The sequence below is a fragment of the Heptranchias perlo genome, chromosome 35, assembly GCF_035084215.1.
Source record: "Heptranchias perlo isolate sHepPer1 chromosome 35, sHepPer1.hap1, whole genome shotgun sequence".
Taxonomy (NCBI): domain Eukaryota; kingdom Metazoa; phylum Chordata; class Chondrichthyes; order Hexanchiformes; family Hexanchidae; genus Heptranchias; species Heptranchias perlo.
The window spans coordinates 8,319,909-8,341,508 of NC_090359.1; the positions used below are offsets into that span (position 1 = coordinate 8,319,909).

Below are 21,600 nucleotides of genomic sequence, written 5' to 3' on the forward strand. Positions count from 1 at the left end.
ATGACGGATACTTCAATGAGATACACGTTAACTTTCTGTTATCTACTCCTCTCTGTTAGTGTAGATGATCTCAGTTGTTTGTATCTGGAGTTTTATCACATTGTAATTTGAAGGTCATGTGCCAGCATCAATTGGGAACACACTCTTTACTCACGAACAGGTGAAAACCCACAAGAGAGCACAATTCGAAATGTTTCCGCATATTTTGTTTATGAAACCCGATAGTTTTAAATTACTATTCATATTATCAAACTATCTGAAGTGAGAGACGAATTCTGAAGAAAGAAAAAAGTTGTATTTACACAGCACCTTCCGCCTCCTCCTGGTGTCTCATGGAGCTTGACAGCCAATTGATTTTTGAAGTATCGTCACTGTTGGAACTCAGGAAATGTTCTGATGGAGTTTAATGTCGAGTATTTGGGCAGTTTGAATTAAAATATGTTTATTAAGTGCATTTGATTTAAAGGTTCTGATTTCAACTTATAACTTAAATAATGATCAAAATTTCAATAATGACATGGAATAATTAATGAAGAAATGTTTATTTCATCAGTTATTTAAGGTTCAATTATTTATTTTTTATTCAATTCCTTTTCCTCCCCCGATCTTGCATGTGTCAGTTTTACATCTGCTCTCTGACAACCCTCAGCCGATATCACAACCGAGACTGGTCCTGCCCAACCGCTTCAATCACTGCTCCATTCACCTTTTGCTTTTCCAGAAGTCCTCAGTCAGTCTCGACTCACAATCCCCTGTTAATCGACAACTAATTTCATCATGACGATTGTTACGTCGCCGTTTCAAATCATTGGGCCCTTTACAATCTTCCAAACGTTGAAAGATGGAGAAGTTGGGATTTTTCTCCTCAGAGCAGAGAAGTTTACGTGGAGATTTAATAGAGGGGTTCAGCATTATGAAGGGTTTTGATAGAGTAAATAAGGAGAAACTCTTTCCAGTGGCAGGAGGGTCGCGAAGCAGAGGACACAGATTTAAGATGATTGCAAAAGAAGCAGAGGTGCGATGAGGAGAATTTGTTTTACCAGCGAGTTTTTCATGATCTGAAACGCGCTGCCTGAAAGGGCGGTGGAAGCAGTTTCAGTGGTAACTTTCAAAAGGGAATTGGATCAATACTTGAAAGGGAGAAAATTGCAGGCCCAAGGGGAAAAAGCAGGGCGGAGTGGGACTAATTTGATAGCTCTATGAAAGTGGCACGATGGGCCGAAAGGCCTCATTCCGTGCTGTAAGATTCGGTGATTCGGTGATATGACCTGAAGCCGCTCACTCTTTCGAAGGTTTAGTTGCTAGTGTCCCTTATTCTACCACCTCCAGATCCCGATTCTTACGGTGTGAGTCTGGATAGTGTCTGAAGAAGCTCGTTACAGCATCGCGCATTACAGCTGACCCGATCGTGTTCTCACCTGAAACCTGCACACGGTACTTCAAAGAAACTGACACTGAACAATGAACTGCAACTGCAACATGGACTGATACCTCCTCCATAACCCAAGGTGACTTGATAGTGATCAGGATAGTGACCAGGATAGTGACCAGGATAGTGACCGAGGCTGGACGTGCTTCTTAGTACAGAATAGTGACCGGGACCAGGATCTAGGACTCATTTATATACACCAATCCAGGGTCACTGAGCCCAATTAGATCCCTGTGACTGCCAACTCAACACCCACCGAGAACTGGGCTTGGCACATTCTGGGACAGTCCATTTCCTTGCTACAATCGTTCTTGCTTTGATCAATTGAAGCATGTCAGGCGCCGATATCTACTACTGCTCTTTTTCTGATTAATATGTCGCCACTTATTTATTTCCCAATTTAGTGTTGATGCATTTAAGGAGAAGCTGGATAAACACATGAGAGAGAAAGGAATTGAAGGATACCTTGATAGGGTTTGACGAAGAGGGGTGGAGGAGGCACGTATGGAAAATAAACACTGTATCGACCAATTGGGCTGAATAGTCTGTTTCTGTGCTGTTAATTCTATGTAACTATATAATGTTTTCGGGTAAATAAAATGTATCTAGCAGCTAGTCCTGGTCAGAGTAGAAATAATAGATTCCATCAATTCATGCAGTAACAAAGATCACATCTTTACCAATAACTCCATCAAGCAGACGCCTTTGCCTTGATTCTGATCCTTTCTTTTTTTATTCCATGCAGTTAACGTGGCGACGATTGTGATCCTGTCTCGGGGAAAGTGCGGTCTCTCCAAATGTGTCACTCGTTACCTGGTGGCCATGGCAGCGGCGGATCTCCTAGTCATTATTTTCGATCTGATACTGCGCCATATCCCTGTTGCTTATTATTTAGAGTTATATTTCATAAGGGACATCCCAGTGTGTAATATCCACGCCGTCCTGCTTTACACAGTCACAGACTGTTCTGTCTGGTTCACGGTCAGTTTTACCTTTGATCGATACATAGCCATTTGTTGCCAGAACCTGAAAACTAAATACTGTGTGGAGAAAACGGCGACTGTGGTTGTGACAATAATTACAGTGATTTTCTCTTTAAAAAATATTTTCTGGTTCTTTATGTACACCAATAGATATGATTTCAACAATTTATCCTGGTTTTGTGCTGTAAAAGACAACGTTGCAGAGTCTAAGGTGTGGGGCGCGGTTGAATTCTTTCATTATATTTTAACTCCATGCATTCCATTTCTCTTGGTCTTGCTGTTCAATGCTTTAACCGTCAGGTACATTTTAGTGGTCAACAGAGCCCGCAGGAGACTCCGGGGTCTCGTCACTGCAGAGAGTCCCAGTGACCCAGAGATGGAGAACCGCAGGAAATCCATGATTATACTGTACAGTATATCAGCGAATTTCATACTGTTATGGACGCTATATATGATATATTCTATTTATTGGCGAATGGGTTACCTTGGTTATGAGGATGTATATCTACCTGTGTTTGTACGGGAGTTAGGGTTCATGTTTCAACTCATGGCTTGCTGCACCAACACCTGTATTTATGCGGTGACGCAGCGCAAATTCAGAGATGAGTTAAAGAATCTGTTAAAATCTCCATTTACTGTAATTGTTAAATTAATTAAAAAATGAGACGAGCTCAAAACTGGACCTCAATCTCGTCTGAATTTATTTTCAGTTCCACTATCTTCTCGACTCAGTGATCGGGACATAATGGGTCACATGAACGGTAAACTGTCACGTTTGTAGATGACACTGAGTTAGGTGGAACAGCAAATTGTGCACATGGGGGCAGAAAATTGCAAATGGAACAGGAGAGATGAAGTGAGTGGGCGAAATTGTGGTAAATGGAGTTCAATGTGGGCAAGTACAAGGTCATCCACTTTCAACCAAGATAAATTGGAGTACTTTCTAACGAGTGAAAAACTAGGAACAGTAGAAGAGCAAACAGATTTGGAAGTCCACGTCCATAAATTATTGAAAGCTGGTTGGCAGGTACAAAAAGCAATTAAAAACGATAAAAATGAGAAAAAAACAGAGAATTACAGACCAGTTAGCCTAACATTAGTAGTCGGGAAAATACTGGAGTCAATTATAAAAGATGTGATAACAGAACACTTGGAGGGCTTTAACGGGATTGGACAAAGTCATCATGGGTTTATGAAAGGGAAATCATGCTTTACAAATCTACTGGAGTTTTTTGAGGATGTAACTAGTAGAATAGATCGGGGAGAACCAGTGGATGTGGTGTATTTGGATTTTCAGAAGGCTTTTGATAAGAGGTTAGTGTGCAAAATTAAAGTACATGGGATTGGGGGGAATATACTAGCATGGACTGCGAATTGGTTGACAGACAGGAAACAGAGAGTAGGGATTAACTGGTCTTTTTCCGGGTGGCAGGCAGTGACTAGTGAGGTACTACAGGGATCAGTGCTTGGGCCCCAGCAATTCACAATATATATCAATGATTTGGATGAGGGAACTGAATGTAGCATTTCCAAGTTTGCAGACGACACCAAGCGGGGGTGGAATGTGAGCTGTGAGGAGGATGCAAAGAGGCTCCAATGTGATTTAGACAAGTTGAGTGAGTGGGCAAGAACATGGCCGATGCAGTATAACGTGGATAAATGTGAGGTTATCCACTTTGGTTTTAAAAACAGAAAGGCAGATTATTATCTGAATGTTGATAGATTGGGAAAAGGGGAGGTGCAACGAGACCTGGGTGTCCTTGTACACCAGTCGCTGAAAGTGAGCATTCAGGTGCAGCAAGCAATTAGGAAGACGAATGGTATGTTGGCCTTCATTGCAATAGGATTTGAACACAGGAGCAGGGATGTCTTACTGCAGTTGTACAGGGCCTTGGTGAGACCACATCTGGAGTATTGTGTGCAGTTTTGGTCTCCTTATCTGAGGAAGGATGTCCTTGCCATGGAGGGAGTGCATCGAAGGTTTACCAGACTGATTCCTGGGATGGCAGGACTGACGTATGAGGAGAGATTGGGTCGACTAGGCCTATATTCACCAGAGTTCAGAAGAATGAGAGGTGATCTCATCGAAACATATAAAATTCTAACAGGACTAGGCAGACTAGATGCAGGGAGGATGTTCCCGATGGCTGGGGAGTCCAGAACCAGGGGTCACAGTCTCAGGATACGGGGTATGCCATTTAGAGCCGAGATGAGGAGAAATTTCTTCACTCAGAGGGTGGTGAACCTATGGAATTCTCTACCACAGAAGGCAGTGGAGGCCAAGTCATTAGATGTATTCAAGAAGGAGATCGATATATTTCTTAATGTTAATGGGATCAAGGGATATGGGAAAAAGCGGGAACAGGGTACTGAGTTAGACGATCAGCCATGATCATTTTGAATGGCGGAGCAGGCCTGAAGGTTCGGATGGCCTACTCTTCCTCCTATTTTCTGTGCTTCTATGTTTATGACGGCATATTGGACTTCAGCTCTAGGGGGCTGGAATACAAAGGGGAGGAAGTTATGCTTCAGTTGCAGAGTCTTAGTCAGACCCTATGTTGAGAATTGCGTTCAGTTCTGCGTGCCTCACCTCAGGAAAGCTATTTTGGCCTTGGAGGGGGTGCAGCGCAGATTAACCAGAATTATACTGGGGCTTAGAGTTTCAAATTATGAGGACAGGTTGCATAAACTTGGCTTGTATTCCCTTGAGTATAGAAGATTGAGGATTGATTCAATCGAAAAGAATTTGATAGGGTAGGTACAGATAAACTATTACCTCTGGAGTTGGAATCAAGAACAAGTGGGCACAATGTTAAAATTAGGGCCAGCCCATTCAGCAGGGAAATCAGAAAGCACTTTTTCAAACAAAGTGTAATAGAACCTTGAACTATTCCCCTTCCCTCCCCCCAAAAGGTTATGGATGCTGGGGGACAATTGGAAATTGGAAATAATGGAGTTAAGGTATAGATCAGCCATCATATAATTGAACGATGGAGCAAGTTCTCTCATTCCATTAGATCACGGCTGATCTGTACCTCAATTCTACTTATCCACCTTTGCACAATATCCATTGATACCCTCACCCATCAAAAATCTATCAATCTCCACCTTGAAAGCTCTCATTGATCCCCCAGCATCCACAGACATTTGGGAGAAAATTAGAGATTTCCTCTACCCTTTGTGTAAAATAATCCTTCCTGATTTCTTTCCTGAACTGCTTGTCTCTAATTTTAAGATTGTTCCCCCTTGTGAACTCCCCCACCAGAGGAAATAATTTCTCTCTACCTACCCTTCCAAATCAATTTTTTATCATTTTAAACACCTCAATCAGATCATCCCTCGACCTTCTATACTCAAGGGAATACAAGCCAAGTTTATGCAACATGTCCTCATAATTTAACCCTTTTAGCCCCGCTATTATTCCGGTGAATTTGCACTGAACCCCCTCCAAGACTGATCCATCCCTCCTGAGCTGCGGTGTCCAAAGTGAATGCAATTTTCCAGGTGGGGTCTGACCAAGGCTCTATACAACTGAAGCATCACTGTAAGTACATAGTCGAACAGGCGGGGGTAACGGTGATGCCTGCATACCCTCCATTCCACAGAGGCAATGCTCCCACTCAAAGCCAGCCCATCAACCTGGTGAAATTGGAAGTCACCAGGCAACCAGTTGGACCAAGCCTTCGCCAGGCACATCCATTCCATCCTCTGCAATGTTACCAGGACCAAAGAATGGTCTAGTGGTTGTCCCAACCAAAATAAAGCTGGACAGTGATTTACATTCAGAACTGAGATGCTTCGCCTCACCTCCGCCAGTTTACCAACCCGGTGTGATGAGACTTATCACGAGTTATAAAAAAACATGCTGCATGGAATATTAGATCAATTTCGGGAACGCAACAGTATGTCGCTGGGAAATAAACCTCAACCACTTTATCAGTTTAGACTGAACCGAACAAGACAACACACCATTGGCGCAGGAAGTGCGACCTGCTGCAGGATGGGGTATTGACAGGCGTCGGAGGTATGGCAGAAATCAACAGACTAGATATTAAGGCCAAAGATGACAAAGTCAGACAGCTGACCAACCAGATCAAAACTATACTGGGGAAACAACATGGTATAGAAGGAAAGGATTTGAGTGAGGTCAAAATAACCGACTTATCAGTATTACAACTGATTGGCCAGACCAGCCTGGTTAGGAATACGTTGAACGCATTAATCAACGAGACTGAGCATGCCTCGCATGCGGCATTCAGGGCAGTTACTTGTACTGCGTCCGGATCATGGACGATAGGTGAGGTTAACGAGGGCTTTAGTCAGGTGCCTCGATGGGTCGTGATTGCCCAGGTTTTGGAATAGAATATGAGACTTTTCACGGAAGAGTTGTGTCAGATTCTCAGGTTAACGAAAGTGACTGTCATACCGCACAGTTGCTCTCAGACCAAAGATTGGCAACACAAAACAACGGGACCCAATATTGCCGTCCATAACGAGACATTAATCGGGGTCATATCAAGATTTCCTATTTTAACATGTGCTGCCCCCAGCCCACCTTCAGAGTAGAGAACATTGGAGTCATTCAGAGTGTAATGCTTGTGAGACATGAGCCTGCACCCACCCTAGTGACCATCATCAATAATTGCACCTGGCTGGCAACTGATCCATCAGGGGACGATTTTAAGGGGCTCCGTGGATCTGCCCCCATTATGTTACCAATCAATATTTACCAGCCTGTGGATTCGACTGGAACTACGGAGACATTAATTGTAATAGGTCAGCGCAACTCAGTTGGCATTATCCTCAGAGTCATAGTTATCCGGGTAAAGGAGAGCATTGCCTCACCATTACAGCGACCTCATATCAGTATGGTGACCAGACCTGTCCCATCAGTCATACCCCGCACCTCCCTGCCTCTATCAATTGACAGACTTTGCTTGATGTCAAAACCCACACTCAGGTTAACATTACCGTCTCAGACACCATAAAACCCGAACTTCACCACTATGTTGCCAGGTTTGGATATGATATCCCTCCAATTCAGGAAAATTTGATCGAATTAATTAGGCGCTTAATAATTCTGTTAATCACCTATATCATGATGTGGAGATGCCGGTGATGGACTGGGGTTGACAATTGTAAACAATTTTACAACACCAAGTTATAGTCCAGCAATTTTCTTTTAAATTCACAAGCTTTCGGAGGCTACCTCCTTCCTCAGGTGAACGATGTGGAAATCGTTCACCTGAGGAAGGAGGGTAACGCAGTGGAGGTGGTATACCCTCATCCACACGCCTAGTCACCCACTCAAAAAATTCAATCAAATTAGTCAGACATGATCTTCCCTTGACAAAGCCATGTTGACTATCCCTGATTAATCCTTGCTTCTCCAAGTGGAGACTAATTTTGTCCTTCAGAATTTTTTCCAATAATTTTCCTACCACTGATGTTAGGCTCACTGGCCTGCAGTTCCCCGGTTTTTCTCTACTCCCCTTCTTGAATAATGGTATTACATTAGCGGTTCTCCAGTCCTCTGGCACATCCCCTGTGGCCAGAGAGGTTCTGAATATATGTGTCAGAGCCCCCGCAATCTCCTCCTTTGCCTCACACAGTAGCCTGGGATACATTTCGTCCGGGCCTGGGGATTTATCCATTTTTAGCCTGCTAAAACCGCCAATACCTCCTCCCGCTCGATGTTAATATGTTCGAGTATATCACAGTCCCCCTGCCGTATTTTAATGTCCACATCGTCCTTCTCCATAGTGAAAACAGATGCAAAAAATTCATTCAGAACCCCTCCTACATCTGCCGGCTCCACACACAGATTGCCATTTTTGTCCCTAATGGGCCCTATTTTTTCCCTAGTCATCCTCTTACCCTTAATATACTTATAAAACATCTTAGGATTTTCCTTTATTTTGCTCGCCAGTTTTATTTCATGGCCCCTCCTTGATCTCCTCATTTCTTTTTTAATATCCCCCTGCACTTTTTGTACTCCTCTAGGGCTTCCTCAGTCTTTAGCTTTTTGTATCTGCCAAAAGCCCTCCTTTTTTTCCGAATCCATTCTCGTATATCCCCTGACATCCAAGGTTCCCTGGAGTTCTTGGAACCACCCTTGACCTTTACGGGAACATGTTGCCATTGTATGGTCTCAATCTCCCTTCTGAAAGACTCCCATTGCTCCGATGCGGATTTTCCTACAAGCAGCTGATCCCAGTCCATTTTGGCCAGATCCTGCCTTATCCTATTAAAATCGGCCTTCCCCCAATTTAGAACCTTTATTTCCGGCCCCTCCCTGTCCTTTTCCATGACCACCTTAAATCTCACCGAATTATGGTCACTGTCACCAAAGTGCTCACCTACTAGCACTTCTTCCACTTGGCCGACCACATTCCCTAGAATTAGGTCCAGTACCGCCCCCTCTCTTGTAGGACTTTCTACATGCTGGCTCAAAAAGCTCTCCTGGATGCACGTTAAGAATTTTGTACCCTCTAAGCCTTTTACACTCTGAGTATCCCAGTTAATATTGGGGAAGTTGAAATCCCCCACTATTATTACCCTATTATTTGCACAATTTTCTGAGATTTGCCACATATTTGTTCCTCTATCTCCCCCTGACTGTTTGGGGGTCTATAGTACACTCCCATCAAAGTGCTTGCCCCCTTTTTGTTTTTAAGCTCCACCCATATGGCCTCATTTAGAGGAACCTGCTAATATATCATCCCTCCTTATGGCAGTGATTGATTCTTTAATTAATATTGCGACCCCCCCCTCTTATCCCTCCCCCTCTGTCTCGCCTGGAGATTCTGTACCCCGGAATATTGAGCTGCCAGTCTTGCCCCTCCCTCAACCATGTCTCTGTGACAGCAACAATATCATACTTCCATGTGTTTATCAACACCTTCAGTTCATCCACCTTATTCGCAAGACTCCTTGCATTAAAGTAGATGCCATCCAGCCTTGCCCTCACATATTTGCCCTGTCTTCCAAGCTGACTTGTTTTTTTCTCTATATTTGGCTGCACATCACCCCCTATTGTAGCTCCACTCTGTATCCCATCCCCCTGCCAAGTTAGTTTAAACCCCCCCCCCCCCCCCCAACAGTGCTCGGAAACCTCCCCGCAAGGATATTTGTCCCGCTCTGGTTCAGGTGCAACCCGTCCGACTTGTACAAGTCCCACCTTCCTCAGAAGCAGGCCCAGTGATCCAGGAAACTGAAACCCTCCCTCCTGCACCAACTCTTTAGCCACGCATTCATCTGTTCTATCCTCCTATTTCTATACTCACTAGCCCGTGGCACTGGGAGTAATCCAGAGATTACAACCTTTGAGGTCCTGCTCTTTAATCTGCTACCTAGCTCCCTAAATTCTTGATGCAGGACCTCATCTCCCTTCCTACCTATGTCGTTGGTCCCAATGTGGACCACGACCTCTGCCTGCTCACCCTCCCCCTTGAGAATGCCCTGTAGCCGCTCAGTGACAACCATGACCCTGGCACCAGGGAGGCAACAAACCATCCTGGAGTCACGTTTACGGCCACAGAAATGCCTGTCTGTTCCACTTACGATAGAATCCCCTACCACTATAGCTCTTCCACTCTTTTTCCTCCAAGCCTGTGCAGCAGAGCTACCCCTGGTGCCAGGAAGTTGGCTGCTGCTGCCTTCCCCTGATAATTCATCCCCCTCAACAATATCCAAAGCGGTATATTTGTTTGAGAGGGGGACGGCCACAGGGGACCCCTGCACTGCCTGCCTGCTCTTCTTACTCTGCCTGGTGGTCACCCAATTACTTCCTGCCTGTACAACCTTTACCTGTGGTGTGACCATCTCACTAAACGTGCTATCCACGACGTTCTCAGCATCGCGAATGCTCCTTAATGAATCCATCCGCAGCTCCAGTGCCGCAATGCGGTTTGTCAGTAGCTGCAGCTGGATACATTTCCCGCACACATGGTCGTCAGGGACACCGGAAGGGTCCCTGATTTCCCACATAGAGCAGGAAGAGCATAACACGGGGCTGGGCTGCCCTGACATGACTTACCCTTTAACTAATTAATTCAAATTAAATGAATCCCACCAATTTCACTTCAATTAAAAAGGTATACTCAAGGGCCCTTGCTGAACAGCAGTCCCCCACTGCACAACAGAGACCAGAGAATCCACAAACTCGAACCTCAGACAAATTCAGCAGGAAAATATTCACCAACCAATCACTTACCTCTTCCTTCGTGACGTCACACAGGAACGGTTTCTCTCTATCGATTCTGACGAGACACTTCATGTTATTAAATACCTCTGGAAAATCTCCTCACAATCTTCTCTGTTCCAAGAAGAACAACCACAGCTTCTCCAGTCAATCCACATGACGAAAGTCCCTCGTCGCTGCAATCATTCTAATAAATCTCCTCTGCACTCTCTCTCAGGCCTTCACATCCTACCTGAAGTGCGGTGCCCAGAACTGGACACAATACTCCAGTTGTGGTCGAACCAGTGTCTTATAAAGGTTCATCATGACTTCCTTGCTGTTGTACCCAATGCCTTTATTTATAACGCCCAGGATCCCGAATGCTGTTTTAACCGCTTTCTGAACCTACACTGCCACATTCAACCATTTCTGTACAGGTACCCCCAGATCTCTCTGTTCCTATACCCTTTTAAGAATTGTGCCTTCTAGTTTATATTGCTTCTCCTCGTTCTTCCCACCGAAATGTATTACGTCGCATTTTTCTGCGTTAAATTTCACCTACCACATGTTCGCCCATTCCACCTGCCTGTCAATATCCACTTGAAGTCGATCACTATCCTCCTCACTGTTCACTACACTTCCAAGGTTTGTGTCAACTGAAAATTTGGAAATTGTGCACTCTACACCCAAGTCCAAGTTATTAATATTTATCGATAAGGGCAGTGGTGATCACACCGACATCTGGGGAACACCACTCTACACCTCCTTCCAGTCCGAAAAACAACCGTTCATCACTACTCTCTGGTTCCTGTCACTGAGACATTTTTGTATCCATGCTGCTACTGCTCCTTTTATTCCATGGGTATCAATCTTGATGATACGGCACTTTATGAAACGCCTTTTGAAACTCTATACACCACATCAATCGTATTGCCCTCATCTAACCTCTCTGTTACCTCATCAAAAACTCTATCATATTAGTTAAACACGATTTGCTTTCAACAAAAAGGCCAAATGTATGCAAGGAGCTCGATCCTCATTGATTGAGGCTGCGAATTGCCCACCAATAGGGATGGGATTCCAGGTGTCTTTTATTTGTTTGCCCAAAAGTAAGAAACGAATGGGACAAAGTTGATGTTGCATCGAGATTTGATTTCCGATCGCTGGATTCAAAGTCCAGAGCGCTCACCACTACACCATGAAACCCACTCATTACCAGGTTTGGCCCCCTCCCATAAAAGACACTTCGTTCCTTTATCAGAATTGCCATGGCGCTGCGTGACTGACTGCTCGATGCTGCTGGCTGAGCTCTCCCATCAGCAAAACTGCAAGCACTGGTCAATTCCAACCTGCCACTTTGGCTCGGCCCTTTTTCTTCCATACTTTCAGCTCGCTTTCTTGGATAATCATTGCATAAACATTGCAAGGCACTGACGCATAAAGTTTGGAGTGAAAAGAAAAGACCTCGATTTTCAGTGATCGAAGCTGCGAACTGTCCACCAACGGGGATTGGATTCCAGGTGCCTTTTAATTGTTTGCCCTTAAGTTGCAAACGATTGGGACAACATTCGAGGCTGAATCGAGATTTGAATCGCTGGAGTCCAAGTCATTAATGTACACCATTACATGACGAACTCGTTCATTACTTCAGCCAGCACAAACCAACCAAAGACACTTGGCTCTTTCCTCAGCACTGCCAGAATGCGACATCACTGAATCCCCGAGGCTACCGGCAAACCTTTCCCATCAGCAGAACTGCGACTTCTTGAAATGAAAATGTCAACTTTGCCCGAGGACACGATCTGAGCAATGCCTGCCTTTCAAGAAACAGTGCTTTGAATTTCGATATGTTTGCCTGCTGAATGCAGATTGCAAATAAACGTTCAGCCATCACAATTCTTTGGTGCAGTGAACCTCAGCATTACACAAAAAAACAACATTGTCTTCTGTTGATTTGGGAAAGCCAAAGAGCTGTTCGGATTTAGACCTGAAATCGATCGAGGCAGCTGCATCCTCGTTGATTGAGACAACGACCTGAACAGCAGCAGGGATTGGATTTGAAGGACATTATATTTTTGAGCCCCACAATTGCAAGCCAATGGGACAAAAATAATACAGGTTCCACCGAGATTTGAACTCGGATCGCTAGATTCAGAGTCTAGAGTGCTCACCATTACACCATGGAACCCACTTATTACGTTAACCAGCACCCAACATTCAAAGACATTTGGCTCTTTTCTCAGCACGGCCCTGTCGCTGCATCACTGGCCTCTCGAGGCTGCTGCCAAATCTCTCCCATCAGCAAAACTGCAAGCACCGGACAATTCCAAACGGCCACTTTCACTCGGCTCTTCCTCATCCACACCTTCAGCTTCCACCCTTTTCCCTCTGCGAAGAATCGATGCTCAGCCAATCACACAGCTCCTGTCAAATCTATCGCTTCCCTCGTCACTGCTTCTGTTTCAATCTGCTCAGCGCAGCTCCAGTTACAGTCTTGCCGGATAATAAGTGTATAAATATTGCAAGGCACTGATGCGTAAATTTTGGCGGAAAAGCAAAATGTAAACTTTGCCCGAGGACACGATCCAAGCAATGCCTGCATTTCAAGATGTGGAGATGCCGGTGATGGACTCGGGTGGAGAAATGCAAGGAACCGCCTGACGACGGGAATAATCTCAGAAAGCCTGTGATTTTAAAATAAAATTGTTGGACTATGACATGGTGTTGTAAGATTCTTTACATTTGCATTTGAAGAAACAGTGCTTTGAATTCCTACATGTTTGCCTGCTGAATGCAGATTGAAAAGAAAAATTCAGCAAACACCATTCTTTGGTGCAGTGAAACTAAGCATTACACAAAAAACAACTTTCTCTTATTTAGATTTGGAAGGCAAAAGACAGGCTGAGCTTCGAGACTCATAGAAAGGTGACTGCACGGAAGGAGGCCTTTCAGCCCATCGAATCCTGCCGGCTGCATGCAAAAGCAAACCTGCTCGTCGCACATTCCTTCCCTTTCCCCGGAGCCCCGCAATTTTTTTCCTTTCAAGTGCTTATCCAGTTCCCTTTTGAAAGCCATGATTGAATCTGCCTCCACCGCCCCCTCTGGCAGTGCATTCCAGATCATAACCACGAGCTGTGTAAAAAAAGTTTTTCCACATGTCGCCTTTGTTTTTTTTTTTGCCGGTCACCGAAAATCGATGTTATCTGGTTCTTGACCCTTTCGCAAATGGGAACAGTTTATCTCTATCTATTCTGACTCGACACTTCATGATATTAAATACCTCTGGAAAATATCCTCTCAATCTTCGCTGTTCCAAGAAGAACAACCCCAATTTCTCCAGTCTATCGACCTTCCATCCCTTTGCTGATCATCGAGACTGGACTGATGGGGCTGTAATTGGCAGGATTGGATTTGTCCCGCTTTTTGTGCTTAGGATATACCTTAGCAATTTTCCACATTGTCGGGTAGATGCTAGTGTTGTAGCTGTAATGGAACAGCTTGGATAGAGGTGCAGCAAGTTCTGGAGCACAAGTCTTCAGCACTACAGCCGGGATGTTGTCGGGGCCCGTAGCCTTTGCTGTATCCAGTGCACTTAGCCGTTTCTTGATATCACGTGGAGTGTATCGAATTAGCTGAAGATTGGCTTCTGTGATGTTGGGGATATCCGGAGGAGGCCGAGATGGATCATCCACTCGGCACTTCTGGCTGAAGAAGAAATGCTTCAGTCTTGTCTTTTGCACTCACGTGCTGGACTCAGCCATTATTGAGGATCGGGATGTTTGCAGAGCCTCCTCCTCCCGTTTGTTGTTTAAATGTCCAGCACCATTCACGATTGGATGTGGCAGGACTGCAGAGCTTTGATCTGATCCGTTGGTTATGGAATCGCCTCGCTCTCTCTATAGCATGTTGCTTCCGTTAATGTTCTGCTGATGATATCTTAATATTATCTTTTTTTTCGGCAATTTTATTCAGGTTCATGGACAAATTCTTCCATCATCCCTTCTCCCAAATCGCTTCTCTCTCTCATTCATTCTTTACTTTCAGTCCAGAAGAGGGCGGGACTCAGAGTTCACCCCCAGACCCCTCCGCACACAGGCCACCGTCTGCCAGTCCGTTTGATCCAAGAGACAATTCAATACATTACAGACTGTATAAACACAGAAAGCTGACTCACCAGGGGAGGCCGCACGGTGTTGGACACGGAGTGAAATAAACTGAAGTGTTTATAAAAAGTTACAGAACACAACACGTGTCTCTGTCTCTCTCCTCCATCCCGGCCTGTGCTGAGTGAGCTGATTTCAACTGGTGTGGTACTAAGTTCCACACAGAGCAGGTTTGCCACATGTTCGATCTCCAGCCTGAACTGAGATCTCACGAGTTGTGCTTTCGAGCCACGGAGCAAGAAAAGCCGAGGCTCAGTCCTCGGCCTGAGCTTAGTCATCTGTGTTCACCCGGTGTGGTACTGAGCCCTACAGAGCAAATTGAATCACCTACCTTTAATATCTTGGATCATCTCACTTGTTACGGTACTGAGACTAATGCAGAGTAAGAAGGGAACAAGTCCCACCCTCAGCCGGTGTTCTGTTATCTGATCTCGCTCAACGTGTTACTGATGATTTTCATCAACATCTTTGAATGTGGCAGCACAAGTTGGTGCAGCCGTCAGAACAGCAGACGGTTCCTTGGCTTAATAATAGAGAAATAGAGTGGAAGTTAAAGCAAGGAAGTTATTATAAACGTTTATAAATCATTGTTCAAGCCTCATTTGAAGTATTGCGTACATTCCTGGGCACTATAATTGATTAAGGATGTCATGGTTTTGGAGAGGATGCAGAGGAGATTTACCAGAATTATACCAGGGATGGGGTTCAGTTATGTAGCGAGACTCGAGAACCTGGGATTGTTCTGCTTTGAACAATGAAGGTTAAGGGTCGAAGGAATCCACGTGCTCAAAATTAAGAGGAGTTTTGAAAGGAGAAACTGCAACCACTGACGGGAGGGTCGGCAACCAACGGGGGCAGATTTAAGATAATTGGCAAAAGAACTGGAAGGGAAATAAGGAGATTTATTACACGGCGAATTGTTATGATCTGGAACGCACTGCCTTAAACGATGGTGGCGCTCGATTCAACCATAACATTAAAAGGAGAATTGGATAAATACTTGTGTATCTCCCCACAGATGCTGCCTGACCTGCTGAGTGTCTCCAGTAGTTTCTGGGTTTATTTTTGAGCTTTCACTATAGCAATTTTCCTGACAACCTGCAACTTGCCTCAAGGGCGCAGCTTCAAGCACAACTTGCTTGTGCTTTTCTCACACACAAGATCGCACTTTACTTTCCTACACACGCGCTTTAAAATCTGCCGTTTCCACACACAACGTCCTGCGCCACGGAAGACCTTCCGCCCATGGCCTGTGATCGTTCCTTTTTCGCCACAGGCGCTCTTTACATTTATCCTCTACTCGATTCAATCACAAATTTCAACAGAACTGTTAAGATCAAGGCGGAACACTTCCGCCCCAACTTGCCAAATGTGCACCTTTCAACCACCATTCGCAGCTCTTTCGCGCTGCCCGTCACTCACGCACCTCAACAGCTTCGAGAAAAGAGCCAACAAGCATTAAAACAAAAATCAGTTCTTCAGTTATCATCCCCTGTCCTCCTCCCCATCAAATCTGCTGTCATCACCCTCCTTCTCAAAAGACCCACCCTTGACCCTCTGAAGTTGCAATCTGCCACCCCATTTCCAAACTCTCATTCCTCGCAAGTCCTTGAACGTGTTGTGACCTCCCAAATCCGTGTCCATCTTTCCCACAAAACCATGTTTGAATCCCTCCAATCAGGTTTCCACCCCTGCCACAGTACTGAAGCGGCCTTTTTCAAATACACAAATGACATCCTCTGTGACTGTGTCGAGAGAGATTTAATCTTGATCTAACCCTTGATGCACCTACCCCCGGAGTATTTGATGGCACAGTGTAGAAGGAGCTTTACTCTGCCATGTACTGTACAGTATCAGTCTGTGTTGGAGCAGAGCCCTGCACTTTAATAGAAATTATACTTTCGATGAGCCACTGAGCCCCTAAAGCAGCCTTCGAGACCCAAAGCCTGTTTTCCATCCCACATTTCCAATAGTTTGCGAGGGCTCGGTCACGTTACCAGCAGCTCTCTGTTCCTGGTCTGGAGCTGAGGTGTTGTGTATTGTCCCTGACACAGGGACCAGACGGAGAGCTGCTGGCTCCTATTGTTCTGGGATCATTCCCTGCTGCTCTGTTCTCACCTCTTCACTGGGTCTCAGATTATTACCAGCCATCTTCCTGATCAATAAACAATCGGCAGTCTGACCGGGGAGATTTGAAATGTGTGAAACATTTCAGAGATACAGGAGATGTGTAACTGAGCCCACCCCCCTGGGGACTCAGCACACTGACCAGAAACAGCCTGGCCCTTCCCATTGTGTGGGAGTTCACCTGCCCTTCGTGTGAAGAAGTGTTTTCTGAAGTCACCCCTGAACGGCCTCGCTCTAATTTTAAGGTTATGCCTCGTTGTTCTCGATTCCCACGAAAGGAAATATCCTCCCTTTATCGACCCTACCATCTTGAACATCTCAATTAGATCACCCCTTAATCTCGTACACCAATAGACTACACGTCTAGTCTACAAGACATGTCCGCATAACTTAACCCTTTTAGCCCCAGTATCATTCTGGTGAATCTGTTCTACACCCCAGTCACGCCAATGTGTCCCTCCTGGGGTACGCTGCCCAGAACTGAACGCGATAGTCCAGATGTGGTCCAACCAGAGCTTCATGCATCTGTAGATTAACTTCCACCCTTTGTATTCCAGTCCCTTGAGATGAAGGCTCAAATTCCATTCGCCTTTTAATTATTTTTTTACCTGTCTACTAGTTTTTAGTGATTTCTGGAGATGGATCCCTGAACCTCTCTGCTCCCCCATAGTTCCTAGTTTCTTGCCATTTAGAAAATACCCTGATTCATCTTTTTAAGGTTCTAAGTGGATTATATCTCACTTCCCCACATTGAACTCCATCTGCCAGTTTTGCCCTCTCATTTAATCATCAATGTCCCTTCGCTAATTTCTGGTCCTATCTACACTATTTACTGAGCGACCTAACTTGCTGGTTTAAGGGTGAAAACTGCACTCCGCTTCACTGTAAGTGCAAGAGACAACTTTGTAGATGCCGTGTAGTGTTACAGACCGGCTCGTTGGACCTGCTCGTTTCATCTTATCTCATTTTCAGCAAACCGGAATATTACTGAAATAGACGATGGTGAATCACAGCTCGAGAAACCGATCGGCTCTACCAATGGGGACTGCGCCTTCCAACAAATATGCATTGATGGGGCAAGGTGAGTCTGCTGCTCAGAAATAATACAGCACAGATCATCACTCGTGCAAGCTTCACGCCGTCTGGTTTGGTAAATTAAACTGATGGTGGACAGCTGCTGTCGTGAATGGGTTTCCAAAACTAAAATCAAATGGATTTGTCCTGTGTTGTGAAATACTATTTGTCTGATTCGGGTAATCAGAGTAGTGAGAACTGCATTTTGTACATTCCGAATACCAATGCCCTGTCACGTGAGCCTGTCGTTCTATTCCCGTTCCAAATCCTCTTTTAAATTTCGATGACCTCCCCGAAATTTGTTTGGAGGACTGTTCGAATCGCAGTCCAGCCCTTCCCACTGTCGCATCCTCTAAATCTCCACCCCGGATTTACACTGGTGCAACTTTCAACAACTTCGGCAGCTTTTAAATTTCAAAAGCTAAGTTCTGCGGATGCTGGAAATCTCAAATTTAAACAGAAAGTGCTGCATATACCCAGCCGGTCAGGCAGCATCTCTGGAGCGAATTCGGATGAAAGGTCACCGACCTGAAACGTCCCCTCTGTTTCTCTTTCCACACATGCTGTCTGACCTGCTGAGAGTTCTCAACATTTTCTGTTTCAACTTCTTAATTTGTTCTTTGCCTGACTTATACCAATCAATTACTCGACCAACTGCGCGGCATCTGCTGGTTCTGATTCGGGGCTCGTATCACCGCAGTGTGGGTTCGATTGCTGATCAAGAAAATAATTTTGACACGACAATTATGACTTCATTAAAAGACTACACGAAACTGATGAAACTCTGTGAAACATGTATAATTGCTGTTATCGCCATGAATGAAGCGATAACTTTCTGCAAACTGACTGATGGAAATACTAACATGGTTACCGAGTGACAGTGACGCGTGGGTAAATTATTGTGTGATGCCTGTGATGAAATATCATCCGTTCTCATTTTAAAGACTGTATTTTAAGTGTCTTGTTAAGTGTCTATGATATCAGAAATGATGTCAACGGTAGTTAGTCAGTCGGTCGGATAGGGAGTCCTGCAGACAGCAAACAAAGAGCCAGAGAATAAAGCAGAGAATCAATCAGACGGATATGCCGGGAGACGGACAGACAGACAGTGAAGCGGGCAGGGACTCAGCCCTGATTTGCCGTTGTCAAAGTTAACCGGAACAATCAATTATCGCCCCATTTCACAGGAGAAGAAACTCACCCTGGAGATTCATCTGGACCAATTTCCCAAATGATGTTCCTGCCCGGGATCCTTTCCCGTGTGAGGCGAACGTGATAACCGCTACATTACGGAAACCGCTGTTCATGTTATGGCATTGTGTGGCTTCTCCATTAAACAGCATCACTTCTGTCTCACACTAAAAGCTCTCAATCCTTCTCTTTCACAAACATTTCACTGATCAAAACTTCACAAGTCACACAGAAAAAAGTCTTCATTTCAAAATCATTAAACTCCCGAAGGAGCTGCGAGGACAGACAGGGCAAACCTGCGTTCAGTCGTCAAAGGCGGTGTGTGAAGGGTGTGCGTGTGTTGTCATCCTGAGAGACAGCGACAGGCCCGTGACACAGAGCCAAGGCAGGAACAGTAAAATGTGGCCATTCAGGTCCATAAATAGGCAGACACTCAGTCCCAGTCATTCATTCCGATACACGGTCCGGTAGTTAGTCAGTCATTCGGGTAGGGAGGCCTGCAGACAGCAAACAAAGAGCCAGAGAATAAAGCAGAGACTCAATCAGACGGATAAACCGGGAGACGGACAGACAGACAGTGAAGCGGGCAGGGACTCAGCCCTGCAGATAAGCAGACTGTATATTTTGCCTTTTACCCTGATTTGTCAGTAATAATTTCAAACCGCTTCTGGTTCGGTCCCTTCCTTTAATCCTGCACAGCAGCAGTGACAAAAACTTTGTGGACTTGAGGGTTGAGCCGAATCCGAGTCAGTTCTCCAATCCAGTGAGAAATTCGTTAATTTCTGGGCACTTTGTATCAAGCAGCAGTTAGCAGCAAAAAATTTTAATAATGGGAGCAGTGGGACAGAGAAATATTTAAACAGCCGACACCCTGCAAAACCGAGCTCCAAGTATCGGTTTAAATAAAGTCCTGAAGTGACAGAGCGGAGGGCAGATGAGGATTGAATTAAATCCCAATTCACTGAATCTAAACAAGGTTTAAAAAAGTGAATCTGTCCGGAGTGGGATTCATGGGCCTGTGTGTGAGCTGCACCTGGATCTGTCCCGTTCAGTAAAGAGAGACCGGCAGGCGGCTCCCAGACACGGGTCAGGACGGGACGGCAGCTCTCCGCCGGCAGCAGCTGGATTGGAGAGCGGGGATCCTGAGCTGTTGTTGAGGCGGTCTGGCTGCTGCTGCTTCTGCCTCTCGCCCTCCAATCGTCCCAGAGGCGGGAGACACCGATCTTTGACTCCGGCTCCACATCGTGCCGCAACTGATAGCGTCTGACTCCAGATAAGAAACTGCGAGTTCGAATCAGGTCGGGTTCGCACCATTTTCACAGCGGCTCCGGGTCCAGCCGACTGGTTTTATATCAGTGTTGGTGGGATGGGCTGTTCAGGTTTTATGCTATAATAATGATCAGAACTAAGTTTGAGGGATTAAAATGCTTTTTTTCTGTTACTTTCGATTTACACACTCACCAGTTTCAGACAGAAACTGTTAACAGTGTTTAAGAGATGTGATGTGCAGCCTCATCTCCCATCCTTTAAGACTAAGGTCGCAGACTTGAACGTTTCTGACGGACAACTGGTTCAGCCATTCATCGCCAGATCTGGCTGGAACACTTAAAACACCATCGGGTCCTGCTCTCTGCCAAAACTGCTCATTATTCCAGGATCATCCTGGAATGTAAAGATAACCCCCGACTTCTCTTCACCACAAACCGGTTTCTTAAACCCCTCTCCCCTGACCTTCCACACTCACCTCCAACAACAAGTGCGAGGAGCTCATGGACTTCTTTGTCACTAAGACTGAGACCATCCGTTCAGCTGCCTCTGCTGCTTCTCTCCTTTCCACCAGCAAACAAGCCAAACTTCCCCTAAGGTTCCGCCCTGCCGTAGCCCTGAACTCTCATCTTTCTCTAGTTTGTCTCCTATCACCCATCTTGCCCTATCTCAGCTCATCTTCACCATGAGACCCACCTCCTAATTATTCGACTGCTGAGCCCCCAACTTCCCTTCCTGGCCACCATGTTAGCCCGATATTGTTAACGGTTCCCTCTCCTCAGATACTGACCTAATCGCCTTCAAATCTGGCGTCATCACCCCCTCCTCAAAAAACTCACACTTGACCCCTCGGTCCTTGCAAACTACCGCCCCATCTCCAAACTAGTTGAAAAGTGGGATCATTATATCAAATCTCGATACTTATCACCTCCCCCCTCCAAATATTCTAACCAGGGTTCAGGAGAAGAACCCCTTTGTTCGCTGACCGACATTGGTTGCCAGTCGACCAACATCTCAAATTTTAAATTCTCATCCTCGTGTACAAATCCCTCCATGACCTCGCCCCACCCTATCTCTGCAACCACCTCCACCCCAACAACCCTCCGAGATCTCTGAGCTCCTCCAATTCAGGCCTCTAGCGCATCCACGATTTTCATCGCTCCATCATTGGCGGCCGTGCCTTCA

The 21,600-nt window shown here is 45.4% G+C and overlaps 1 non-coding gene across 1 annotated transcript; it reads right to left on the reverse strand.

The window, feature by feature from the left end:
• Positions 1–12,710: 12,710 nt before the first annotated feature.
• Positions 12,711–12,782, reverse strand: trnaq-cug (transfer RNA glutamine (anticodon CUG)). The gene has a single exon. It is a non-coding gene; the product is annotated as a tRNA-Gln (tRNA).
• Between the last annotated feature and the right edge of the window lie 8,818 nt (positions 12,783–21,600).